The 13,057-nt window shown below is 39.0% G+C and overlaps 1 protein-coding gene across 2 annotated transcripts in view; it reads left to right on the plus strand.

Annotated features, from left to right (window-relative positions):
* Nucleotides 1-2,071: 2,071 nt before the first annotated feature.
* Nucleotides 2,072-13,057, plus strand: part of FRS2 (fibroblast growth factor receptor substrate 2) — a 100,481-nt gene continuing 89,495 nt past the window's right edge. For both annotated transcript variants that reach the window (XM_033117967.1, XM_033117968.1), the window contains exon 1: nucleotides 2,072-2,227. The gene's annotated coding sequence lies outside the window, so the exon portion shown is untranslated. The remainder of the gene's footprint in view (nucleotides 2,228-13,057) is intronic.

Genomic DNA, 13,057 nt, shown 5'->3' on the forward strand with positions numbered 1-13,057 from the left:
TTGCTTCAGTAGGGTTATTCCTGTTGGGGGCAATTAGAAAAAAAGAGGAAAATGTGGAAGATAAAATGGTAGCGTGCAGTGGTTCTAAAACTTGAGAATGTAGCAGAATCATCTGTAAGGCCTACAAAAACACAGATTTCTGGGCCCCACCCCAGAGTTTCTGATTCACGAGGTCTGGAGTGGGGCCTAATAATTTGCATTTGTAACAAGTTCACAGATGATGTTGACGCTTCCAGTCCAGAGACTAGACCTCAGAGAAGCACTAGCCTGGTAAAGTATAATTCTGGGGGTGGAGCCCCGCAATCTGTGGTTTACTGAGACCTCCAGGTAATTCTGATGCACTCTCAGGTTTGAGAAACAGTGGCATAGTGGTGAAAAGCGTCTGAGGAAACAGACCCACATTCAGTTGCTGGCTGCATCGTTTACCAGTTAGATGACTAGGCTCAAGGACAAACATTTAGCGCTTCTGCCTCTCTCGGGGAGCCTGATAATGTCTGAGATTCAGGATTCCTCCCACTTTCTCTCTAAACCCTTGGTGGAAAGAGAAGTTAGAGAGTTCTGCCAACCCAGGTCCTGTGTTTCACTCCTTCACACTCCAAGTTATGAGAGGCTGCTTAACTTGGGGGTATTAGGGAAGTATTTACCAACACTTCTGTGTTCACAAATATTGACAAGATAGAGCCAATAGTAGAGGCACTGTTTGCATTCTTAAATTCGTAATAACGGGTTCCGAACCATTTCCATTGCCCCTTTCTAAGTGGAAAAATTTTTAAATCTTCCTCACCCCCCAGTTTTCAGAAATGCTTGTAAATTTGTTTGACAGAGTCTCCTGTATCTGGCCCGAGATACAGAATCTACCTCAGATGTTTGGTGCCTTCCTGATTTTGTGGCGGAGGAATCCCTTTCCCCACTTCCTTTCCCTGCCTGGCAGCTGACTGTGAGGGTCCTCATACATGTTTTGGCTCACAGTCTTAAAAGTATCCAGGCTGGCCCCAGGACATTCTTTGGCTCACCTATCTTCATTTTTCCCACTGCAAAAACCTCTCCTCTTCCTTTATTTTCTTAACTAACCTTTATTTTAACCAATCCTTTATTTTCTTAACTATTGCTTAATGGTAATCCACAGTGTTTCAAATTACCCCCTGCTGAGTGACTCCACTGGAAGAAAACTTGTTTCTAGTGATGATGAGGTACGAGAATTGTTGATTTTTACTCGGTCCTATGTTGGTACTAGTAGGTACAGACGTGTTTATCATGCATTTTCCTTTTGAATTCCTACAACAATCCAGAGGTTACCGGTATATATGTTTATATGTATACACACACGCACACCAAATATATTACAAATGATGAAACTGAGGCTTGGAAAGGTAAAGCAACTTGCCAAGGGTGAGAAAGAAAAAGTAAGTAATAGATAACAGGATCCAGGCAATAAGATTCCAGAGCCCCCAGTCTCGGCCTTCATTGAAATTCCAAGTGATGATGGACTATAGGAACATAATTTGCTCCCTGTACTTAAAGAATTAAAAAATCTTGTTAGGGGTGGATGAGATTTATACACACACCACCAGTTAAAATCAAGAGCCAACGTTTGTGGTGTTGGGTTTGGTGTCTTTGACGGGGTTCCACCTTTTCCAGATGTACATAATAGCACCCATCTCAAAGGGTTTGGGGATGATTAACTGAGTTAAGCACTTCAAGCACTTAATACGGTGCCTACCACGTAGTTAGCGTTCAGTAAATGTTAACTTTTATTTTTAAAGGGGGTAGAATGGAGTGGAGAGAACACTGAAGAGAGACGGGAGGCCGGATGTTGGGGCTGGACCCCCGGTCCTTAGGTTTCCCCGTCTGTAAAAGTAGGTGGTTGGAACGGAACCACCCGAAAGGCAGCGGTAGCCTGGGGAACCGAGGGGCGGCGAGGCAGAAAGGGTTATCCACCAGCCGGGGGACGGCTTTGCGAGCGCCCCGCTGGGGAGGCCCCGCCCCGCCCCGCCCCGCCTGGGAGGTCCTAGCAGCCCCAGCCCGCGAGCAGTTCCGGTGCCAAAACCCTTCCCTCCCCCGCTCCCCCGGAAGTGCTTTTCCAAGGTTCGGGCTGGAGAGAGAGGCCTTGTAGGCACAGCCGCTGAAGCTCCATCGGCTCCGAGTAGGGGCTCCTGCCGGGATCGGAGCTCGGGGGGTCCGCGCCCACCGACCCGCGCCCTGAGCCCTCCCAGCGCCCGGGCCGACGGTGAGTGGCCTGGGGAGCGGACTGGGACGGCTGCGGGCCGCATCTTAGCTGGCGCTCTCGGGGCCCCGCTACCCACTCCGGGCTGCGGGCTGGGCTGTCGCGGTTCGGGGAGGCGGGTTGTCGACCGCCGCGGTCTTTGCCGAACCCGCGGGGCGGGAAGGAGCGGGCGGCGGCGCCGTGGGGTGGGCGGGGCGGAGCCGGGGATGGGGTTCCCGGAGCTGTTGTTGCTGTTGGGACTCGAGAGTGGGGATGGGCTGGGCCCGCGGTCTATCCGATACCCTCTTTTCTGCTCCCCCAAATCTCCGGGCTGCCTCCGGGATGTGGTTTTCTGTGTCCGACCTGTGGCCGGGAACCTGGACACGGGACTCAATCTTGGGCTCCAGTTCCCGACTTTGCGTTCTCTGGGTCTGTCTTCAGGCTCAGTAATTAGCCCGGGTCCCTAGGGTGTCCTCTCCTCCGTCCCAGGGCCGGGCGATGAGTACGTACATGACGGGGATGTTTTGGAAAGCTTTTCATCGAGACGCGTTTAGGGGTTTCCCGGGATCGATTTGGGCTGCTCTCCGGACCGGTTCTGGATACGTAGCTGAGTGTGGCACCAGCGCGCCTCCCTTTACTCACTGGAGAGCTTGCTCAAGCTCTTGGTGAAGTCACTTCTTAAAACAAACAACTTGCTTGAAGAGAATCAGTGGTGCAGATAAGTTTTCTTGCAGACGTAAGAACTGACGCTCTTCTCTAATCTGTATTCCTAATTCCTGTGGCCATCTGAACTCGCAGTTCCTTGATGAGTTCAGTCTGCGGTCGCACGGATTGCAGAGGGTTGGAGAATTATTATACCCCCACTTCCCCGAAGTTTGTACACCTTCGTATTTGAAACTGTCATTTTCCTTAACTTTTAAAGAAAAATTGTTCGAGGTAACTCCTGAGAGTTCCTTAGTCTTGTTACAGCCGTTGCTGTGATGCAGAGGTTCACACAGGTGGGTGGAGGTGATTTGTTTTATTATTATTTTTTTAACTTATAAAGTGTTTACCTTGGATAAATTGAGAGTTTCCCGGAGGAGAAAGTAATGTAGGCATTTTTAGTGATGAGATTTTAGGTAATAAGTTACTGCTGAAAGATTTCTAGGAAATAAGGGTTTTCCCTTATCCTGAGGGAATTATCATAAGGGAATGCAGTTACAGCAGATTGTGACTATCAGCAGATGACCATCGTTTTTGCAGTGTCAAGTGTACACAAACCATCTTTGTGAAACCAGAGACATTTTCCTGCGCTTCTCATCATGTGCTTATATTAGGAATTCTACTGTAGTTTTTTGGGTACTTAACTTACCTCATTCTCCTCCCACCGCTGGCAGGGGAGGTAATACCATGAATTAGAGAAAATAGACTGAAGTGACAAGTTCAGTGAGCTCTCCTATGCAAAAGAAAATTTATTTCAAGGTTATTGATCTTCAACAGGCAAAAGGTCCCTGGAAAAGATTGTGGAGGGAAGATTACTTGCCTGAAATTTACATTTAGATAGAAACTAGATTATAAGCCATTTGAAGTGGTTAATTGTTTAGAGCATATGGTTGGAATATTGGAATTGAGAGAATCTGGAAAAGGAATCAAGTGTGATAAGGTTATGGATCGGTACTCATGGTAGTTAATGTGTTTTGAAGAGAAATATTTCAAGAATTGTAACAGCAGAAAAAGATACTTGGGGAAAATCAGATACCCTTAGGCATTGTAAATTTTATTATATTCGTGTCAGTTCAATGGATATTGAACAGTTGCGTTCTAAATTTTGTTATTCAAGTCAATTCAACAGATATTGAACATTTGCTGTATTAGGCAACCTTGTAGGAGCAAATAAAGATATAACCCTAACAACTAAGATTCACAATTTTGGCAGTGATTTTCTACAGTGTGACAGAGTCATGAAGAGGTGAATTGTATTGTTCAATCATTTTCAAAAATTTTTCTAGTTGGAGGTGGTGGTGTGTGCTACATGAAAAGCACTGTTGGACTTTAGAGGATACAACGATTAAGTCTTTTGTCTTCAGGAATTTGAAATCTAGAAGGGATATAAGACATTTGCATAAAAATTTACAACATAAACAAATATATGTAAATACTTACACATGAGTGGTTTGACCTAAAGTTTGGAGTTGTCTGAAAAGAAAATGTGTTCATTTTTAGCTAGAGTAATAATGGAAAGCGGTGGAAGTAGTAATACTTATGAAGTCAGCTCTAAAGCTATTTATTGAGCACTTCATGAGCACCATGCGCTCTGCTAGTCGTGGTAACATACATTTTCTAAGCTTCACAACAACATATAAGCATCTTTTTTAATAATGAGGACATTGGTGCTCAAATATGTTAAGTAACTTGCCGGGACTATATGGCTAGCAGGTAACTGAATCCGATTTTCAATCCAGATCTGCCTAGTGCCAAAGCCTGTGTGTTTCCACTATGTCATGCGACCTCCCAATAAACTGGGAACCTGAGTTCAACATTTCAGAGAGTAAGACATTTCTAAGACAAAAATTTAGGGATTAGGAGGAGGAGAATGAAGAAGGCTGTTTGAATAAAAGGAATGGTGTGAGCACAAGTGTGGAGGTGGCAAAGCTCATTGTGTACTTGAAGAAAAGTTAGTGGACCAGGTTACCTAGAAAATAGGGTTCACTTTGAGGAATAAGGTGAAGTTTGAAATTTAATTTGGGTCTAGAACATGTTTAAGTCCTGTATTTAGGAGTTCAACATTTGGGAGGTAGTGAGAAACTTAAAGTCTTAATAGTGTAGTGTGTAGAATGATTTGTTGTAGAAAGCTGACTTTCAATATAGAAAACAACACAGGTTAGAACTGAGTGGGGTCACTTAATACATGAATTTTTTGTCAATAAATACATGCAGTACTATAAATGTATTTTCTTTATAATTTTAATAACATTGTTAATTGTAAGTTTACTTGATTGTAAGAATATAGCATATAATACATATAACATACACAATATGTTAATCGATTGTCAGCAGTAGGCTATTACTTAAGTTTTGGGGGAGTCAAAAGTTACACATGGATTTTTCAACTGTGTAGGGGGTCGGTGCCCTTAAACCCCACATTGCACAGGGGTCAACTATAGTGTAAACACTGTGCAAGTGCAATGGCTTTGGGATGATTTAGTAGGTGGGTGAGAGGAGGGATTGTTGGGAAAGGTTTGGAGGAAGTGAAAGTTGAAGGCTACACTCATTTTAAGTGTGGGTGATGGTGATGGTGGTGCTTTTACTAGAAATATGGGCGAGGAGGTACATCATGAGATCAGTGTTGAATATGTTGAGTGCTTTTTTTATATAGTTGCCAAACACTGGCAATGTCCAGAGGCTTTTGGAAATGTGGATTTGTAGTTCATGAGAGATGGCAGTGCTAGGCATATATTAAACATGGGTGTAGACAGTAATACAAATAGATAACACTAGTTGAATCTGTATAGACATGAAAGAATGAAGGGAGAGTTTAGAGGCAAAAGAAAAAGAAAAACCTTCATTTTACTCATAGTTGGCATCTGTTTAAAAACAAGGAAAAGGCACTAAATAGATAATTTTATGTAGTGGGTAAAAATTGATAGTCTGTGTACTACTCCCTCACATTGCAGATTCAGATGGGGTAGAATCTGACCATTAAAAATCCAATTGGGAATAAAATTTTCTTGCCATTGCTAGCAAGAACACTATGCTGTCTATCATTGCCCTGTGTCAGGGAGGATGAACTGTTTCAGACTCATTGGGTCCAGACTGTCAGACTTTGGTTACTTAAGAGCTGTTTGGTTGTTTCATTTGGACATTTGCTGGCAAATGATATGTGAGGGTTTGGAAGCAAATCTCTGATACAGTATTCTATTTATTTATATGTATAACTTTCAATTTTGGTTTCAACATCAAGAACCTCTAAATATTCAAAGGTAATTTTTGTGCCTCGTATTATTACTGGCTACTGATAGTGCCTTTCATAGAAAATGGTATTTAATTACATATTTTTCTTCTAAGTACTTTTGATTAACATGCGTAGTTTTGTGTCTAATGTTTTGAGTACGCTACCGGGATAGAATAAGATACTTTTTAACCATTATATGTATAATGACATATACAAAAACGATGTATTTTAATTTGGAAACTAAGAACTATAGATGTATAGAATTTCATGTGTTTTTCTGTTTAGATATTTAAGTAGGGGGAATCTGTATTAATGTGTAAAAGATTGTAGTAGTTTGCAGAATGAGGCTTAAGAGTTACAACTTTTGAGGGCAAGTTTATTAATTTTAGACTGAGTTTCCATGGAAGTGTTTATTTCCTTTCTGAAATTAATACATTCAATTTGTTTTTCAGGAATATGTTTTTCACACTATCACAGCACTTGGCATGTCTTAGGAGTCCTGCGTCAGTGTTGGAGGCAGGGGGTTTGTGTGTGCTTTGTCTGGGCTGCTTGGCTCAGTTGCAGTGAGCCCGGTATTAATGAGGCAAAGGTCAGGAGTTCCATTTAGCTCCAGTCTGAATGAGGGCCAGGGAGCACACCTCGCACTCCTGTCAGCTGTCTTGGAAATTCCTCGGTTGTCATTGGTCACAGAGGTGACTGGATTAGGGCGGATCTTTACAGCACTGGAAGAATATTAGGAAGCTTAGTCTAATGGTTAGGAACGCTGACTCGGGGAGTTACACAGACCTGTGTCAAAATGCTTGGTCTGCGACCTTGGGTGAGGCCCTAAGCCCCTCCCAGCCTCTTTCCTCATTATTGAGTAGGTTAATATTTGGTTTGGGCATGCCCCATGGTTGCTTTCTTTTTCCACGTGGGAGTTAGTTGCTTAGACCTGTGGTTCCCAAATGCTTTGCTATGGAGTGGTGTCAGTCTGTGACAAAGTTGTCACTTGTCTGAAGTGAAATGAGAATGAGTTAGCTTTTCATAAAGCTCAATCTATTCAATTTAAAAGATGATATTAGAAAATTGTCTTGTTACCATTTTTGGTGTAAAACATTAGTTTTTTTTTTTAATGAAATAATGGTGATGGTAATTGATAGTTATTTTCTTTTTAAATGTCTTTGGCAAAATAAAAGGTGACAGCTCTATGCTGGTCCCTCAATTTTTTTTTTTTTTTTTTTTTTTTAAGATTATGGTTCTGTGAAATCTGATAATCTTGACTTAAATAGAACCAGGGGATTGAGGGAGAGTACTCATCCAACATTTTTATGCATATTCAAGTTAGGTTTGTGGTACATTCTACCCTTCTATTACCCTCCAGGGGCGGCACTGTGATTCTCACCACCACTGGATTTAATTTTGTCACATTTTATATTAATATTTACAGTACATTTCAAGGAGCAGTTCAGATTGTTTTCAGTTGAGTTCGAACAAGTTGCTCCAAAATACTTGTTTGAGGCTGTTTCTCCACCAGATTCCCAGGAGGAAACTGGCAAACTGGGGGGGCTGCGTGGGGGTGCCGCTGTAGGTCATTGTTGATTAGCCAGCAAGATAAATAACTCGCCTTTGACGTAGTGAAGTAGTAGAAATTGGCTTTCCTTTTCACCTCTTCTGCAGGAAAGATCCTGGAAGTTAGAGCGAGAAAAGTTGTTTTATTTAATATAGCAAGTAAACCTTGTACAAATACCAGTATTCAGAATGCTTTCTAGAGAAAGAATAGTTCAGCACTTTGCATAATGGGTTATGTAAGTGGAGCCACAGAAGTCCTCTTGGGGGACACAAGCCAATTATTAGCATAAGCGTTTATTGAAATCCGCATTCAGTTGTCTAGATTGGAAGCTTATGGACTCCCTGGTTCACTTAGTGTGTGTATGTGTGTGTGGTGGGGGACCGGAGGAATTAAGGTGCACACCTAGCCTAAGTGACTGTAAATTAAGGCTTAACATTTGTTTCCTTTGAGTGTTTTTGGTTAAGTAATTTAAAAAATTGGGAGTACTATAGAAATATATAGAAATGTGTGTTAGAATGCCTAAAGCAAAATGTTCATGTTAGGTTGAAATAGCTTAGGCCCTCTGTCCTTTACTTTTAAAGAGGAGTGGAAACCTCCACTGCTTTAGGTATCAAGGATGTTATTGTTTTATAGTTTTGTTTGTATCATTGTTTCTGGTAAATAAAGAAAATCAAAGAATTCATTTATTTTAACAATGCTTAAATTTTTCCTACAAAACACCCCTAATGGCAGGAATGAATGATATGCTCAGAAGTCTAGAGATACAGCTGGAAGTGTCCTGCTGTAGAAGCCAATACTGTGGTACCCGGCTTCTGAGAAAAGCAGGTCCACTGGCAGGGAGACTGGAGGCAAGGCTCAGATCTGTCTTCCCAGATCCTGGGTTCGGGGCAAGATTTGAGGGGTTTCAGCACTGGATCTTTCTGGACAACGGACCCTTCGCTTCTGAAAGGGTTCCTCGTTCCGGTTCTGATGTCCCGGTCCATTGGTTCTGGGGGAGGGGGCGCAGTTAAGGGTCCATGGGTGTTACTCGTAAGTGTGTATCCAAGGCTTAAACTTTGGTTCCTTAATATTTTAATATCTATAGCGGTTCCGGGTCTTGTTAGAAACAGGATAGGACCAGTTTGAGCTGGTCCTACAGTTACATAAGTAGAACATTTCTTGATGCCTGCAGGGTTTTATTTTTAAAAATTCATATGAATTTTGCACTTTGCTATTTTACATGTATGTAAACAGTGTTTTAAAAGTGCTGTCAACTAAAATTGGTGCCTCCAAGAAGGGATGATATACGTTCATCCTGTGGATTTCTGTGTTCCTGTGACATGGCTTATATTACAATTTAGTAGCACTGGGCTTAACAATTTAATTTTGCGCTTTAAAAAAAAATCCTTTGTTCTCATGGTTTTTAGTGGAACACGGGATGGTGAACAATTCCTGACACTTTCTATATATTTTTAACAAGCAGCAAACTTTTAAAAATATTACTAAGGAGCTGTAGTTTCATAGAAATAAAATCACTTTAAAAGGAGATTTAATCAATTTTAAGATGTTCTTCTATATTTAAGGTGATTCAATTATGAATATATTTCTAGTGTTATAAAAATACAGCAGCACTAATAGAACTTTCTGCAATTATGGAAATGTTCTATTATCTGTGCTTTTCAATATAATGGCTTTTATGTACTGAGCACTTAAAATGTATCTAGTGTTAACTGAGGAACTAAATTTTAAAAATTTACTTAATTTTAATTAGTTTAAATGTGAATAGTCACATGTGGCTGGTGGTTACTGTATTAGACAGTGTAGCTCTCTAGGGTTAGGAAGACAAGAGGGAGAAGAGAAGTTAGAAATCTTCATGCCACTGCTCAGCGCAGTTATAGGCAAGGATTAGGCACTGGATTAAGTGTTTGTTGAATGAAACAATGACTCTTCATTGTTTCAATTTTAAAGACCAAGTTTTGTGAAGTATTCTAGATTTTGTAGGGAGTGATCGCTGGTCACTTGATTTTTGTCTTGTGCTGATTTATAAAATTTACTTTTATTACAAAAGCATACAGTGCAATAAATGAACAATTTAATTATAAAATGTATTACCATGTATCACTAATTAGCTTAGAAAATAGAACACTGTCGGCCCCTTTGAAGCCTCTTTATACTTACTCCTCACATCTTGTGTTCTCTGACATGGTTCCTAAGTAACCATCTTGTGTTAATCATTCCCTGGCTTTCTTTTTAATATTAATGACTGTATTTTTTAAAATTCCATTTCCCTCTCGCTTCAAGTTTGGGAATTAAATTCTGTGTAGTTTTCCCTGTCTTCCAACAAATTAGATGTTACTGTTGTTTGAAACTCTGTTGCTTTGATATACCTGTATATTTACAAGTGTCTTTGCTCATCGTTTCCATTTGCATCTTAGACCTCCTGTATGAGATCTGAGATCATTTTTCTCTCTGCCTGAAATACATCTTTTAGAATATTCTCTAGTGAGAGTCTGTTGTTGGAAAACTTTTTGTTTGAAATATCTTTATCTTAGTTTCATTCCGGAAGATGGTTTTTCTAAAAGTGTGCATTCTATGCTAGCAGTTATTTTTTACTTTGTTCATTTTTGATATTATTCTATTTTATTCTGCCTTTTATTGCTGTTGAAAAATCTGTAATCCGTGTAATTGTCATTCCCTTTTAAGTATCTGTTGTTTCATTATGTCTAGTTTTTGAACCTTTGTCCTTGGTTCTTTACACTTTCATTTTGATATGTCTAGACGCTGATTTCTTTTTATTTATCATGCTTGGAATTCACTAGGATTTGGAATCTGAAAATTGGTAACTTTCAACAATTTTAGAGAACATTTGGCCAATTTTCTCCTCAATTTTTATCTTCCATATTTTCTATCTGGAACTTACATTTGAAGTATGTTAATATTCTTGCTCTACCCTCCATGTCTCTTAACCCTTCATCTTTTTTATTTCTTTATCTTTTTGTGTTGTGTTCTGGATAGTTAGTGTCTTCCAATTAGCCATTTCTTGCTTCAGCTGTGTTCAGCTAGTTTTTTGAATTTTTAAACTTTTTTTCTACTTTATTTTAGCTATACATCCATTTTTTATTGTAAAATATACATACAGAATTTACTATTTTAAGCATTTTAAAGTGTACAGTTTAGTGGCATTAAGTACATTCACATTTTTGTGCAACCATCACCACTATTCATTTTCAGGGCTTTTCTTCATCTTCACAAACGGAAATCTGTAGCCATTAAACAATCATTCCCCATTCCTCCCTCCCCCAACCCCTGGCAACTCTTACTTTCTGTCTCTGTGAATTTGACTATTCCAGGTACCTGATATAGGTGGGTCATACAATATTTGTCCTCTGTGTCTGACATGTTTCACTTAGTATAATGTCTTTAAGCTTCATCCATGTTGTAGTATGTTCATTAAGTTTTTAAAAATTTCACGTATTATTTTGTCTCTTAGAAGTTTTATGTAGATCCTTTTAAAGACTGCTTTAACCGTTTTTTGGTAGTCTTATTCCTTTTCTTGATCATGTTCTCAAATTTTTTTTCTTAAAAACCTATTAAATATATATATTTATTTTATACTTTGTGTCTGATAATTCCAGTGTCTTTGCAGGTACAATTCTGCTGTTTGTTTTGCTGGCTCTTGCTCATGGTGCCATGCTTTCTTACCTGTTTAGTAATTGTGAACTTTCTTAGAACTTTATTTGTATTAATTTTGCAGAGTGATTTTCAATAATACTTAAAATTGTATAGCTTAGAGCTTGAAAGTGAACCCCTGGAGGTCAGTATCCTGTTTTCTTAAACATTTTATTTTTAAATAATTTCAAACTTATAAAAAGTTGCAAGAGTGATACAGTAGATGCTTGTGTATGTTTAACCCATATTCATCAATTATTAACATTTTGCCATATTTGTGTTAAGGCGTACACACATTATTTATTTTTGTGAACCATTGAAGAATAGGTTACATGCCTTTTTACCTCTTAAGATTAATACCTCAGGGTATATTATCTAAGAATAAGGATATTCTCTTATGTAATAACAGTAGTGTTATCAAATTTCAGAAATTTAACATTGATACTTTACACTTTATATTCCAGTTCTGTCAATTTGATCATGTATTGCATTTAGTTGTCATTTCTCTTTAGTCTCCTTTAATTTGGAAGAGTTCTTTAGCCTTCCTTTGTCTTTCATGCAATACAGGTCACTTGTATTTTATAGGAAGTTTTTCAGTTTGGGTTTGTCTGATTTGATCTGACTTGCCTCGTGATTTGATTCAGGTAATTTATTTATCTTTAGTCAGACTACTACGAATGTGATGTGTTTCTCTCAGGATATCACATCTATATATACATATTGTCCATTTGCTCCTTGTTAGTAAGTTTGGTCAAGGTGTTATCTGGTTTATTCATTATATAGTTACTACTTTTTCCCTTGCAACTAATAAGCAATCTACCAGGAGGTATCCTAGTGTTTTGCTTTTTCTTGATGAAAAGCTAAGTACAGTAATAATATACCTTACATTTGTATAGGGCTTTCTAGTTTGCCAACCATTTTTAATTTTATGATTTTTTTTAATCCTCATGAGTATAGTATCTACTTACAATTCTGGAAACTAAGACTCAGAGACATAGCTAATAAGAGGTAGCATTGGAATTCAAACCCTGTTGTTTTTTTTTTAAGATTCTTCTTACCAGCTACAGTTGCCTTTTAAGTTACTAAATAGACTAAACTTAGGGCATGGTGTCTTGTTTACTGTTACATTGTTAGTACCTTGGACTGTTAAATGAATAAATAACATAGAGATGAGTTGCTATCTGACTTAAGTGTCTTTATAGGGTAGTTCCAGTGTAATTGTATTATTTATATATTTACATTTATATATGAATATAGACATAAATATATAATGTATAAGGTCTCTCTCTCTCTCTCTCTCTCTCTCTCTCTATATATATATATATATATATAAATAAAATTGCTGAGAGCTTAAAGCTTGTGTGGAATGGTTTTTTTTTGCTTTAACTTTTATTTATTTAAGTGTGTTTTTCCAGGACTCATTAGCTCCAAGTCAAGTAGTTGTTTCAGTCTAGTTGTGGAGGGCGCAGCTCACAGTGGCCCATGTGGGCATCAAACCAGCAGCCTTGTTGTCAAGAGCACCGCGCTCTAACCAACTGAGCTAATCAGCCGCCCCAGGAATGGGTTTTTGATGCTTTGCAAACTAGCTAAGACATTTCACATTAAAAAAGTTGATGGATTTGCGCATAGCAAAGAAAATTTGGCTTTCTTGAAAGCATTAGGCAATAAAGATTAGTGAGGCAGATTTTATGACACTGATTTAATCCTTTTTCTAATTATTAAAGCA

This window comes from Rhinolophus ferrumequinum, chromosome 10, assembly GCF_004115265.2.
Source record: "Rhinolophus ferrumequinum isolate MPI-CBG mRhiFer1 chromosome 10, mRhiFer1_v1.p, whole genome shotgun sequence".
Classification (NCBI taxonomy): domain Eukaryota; kingdom Metazoa; phylum Chordata; class Mammalia; order Chiroptera; family Rhinolophidae; genus Rhinolophus; species Rhinolophus ferrumequinum.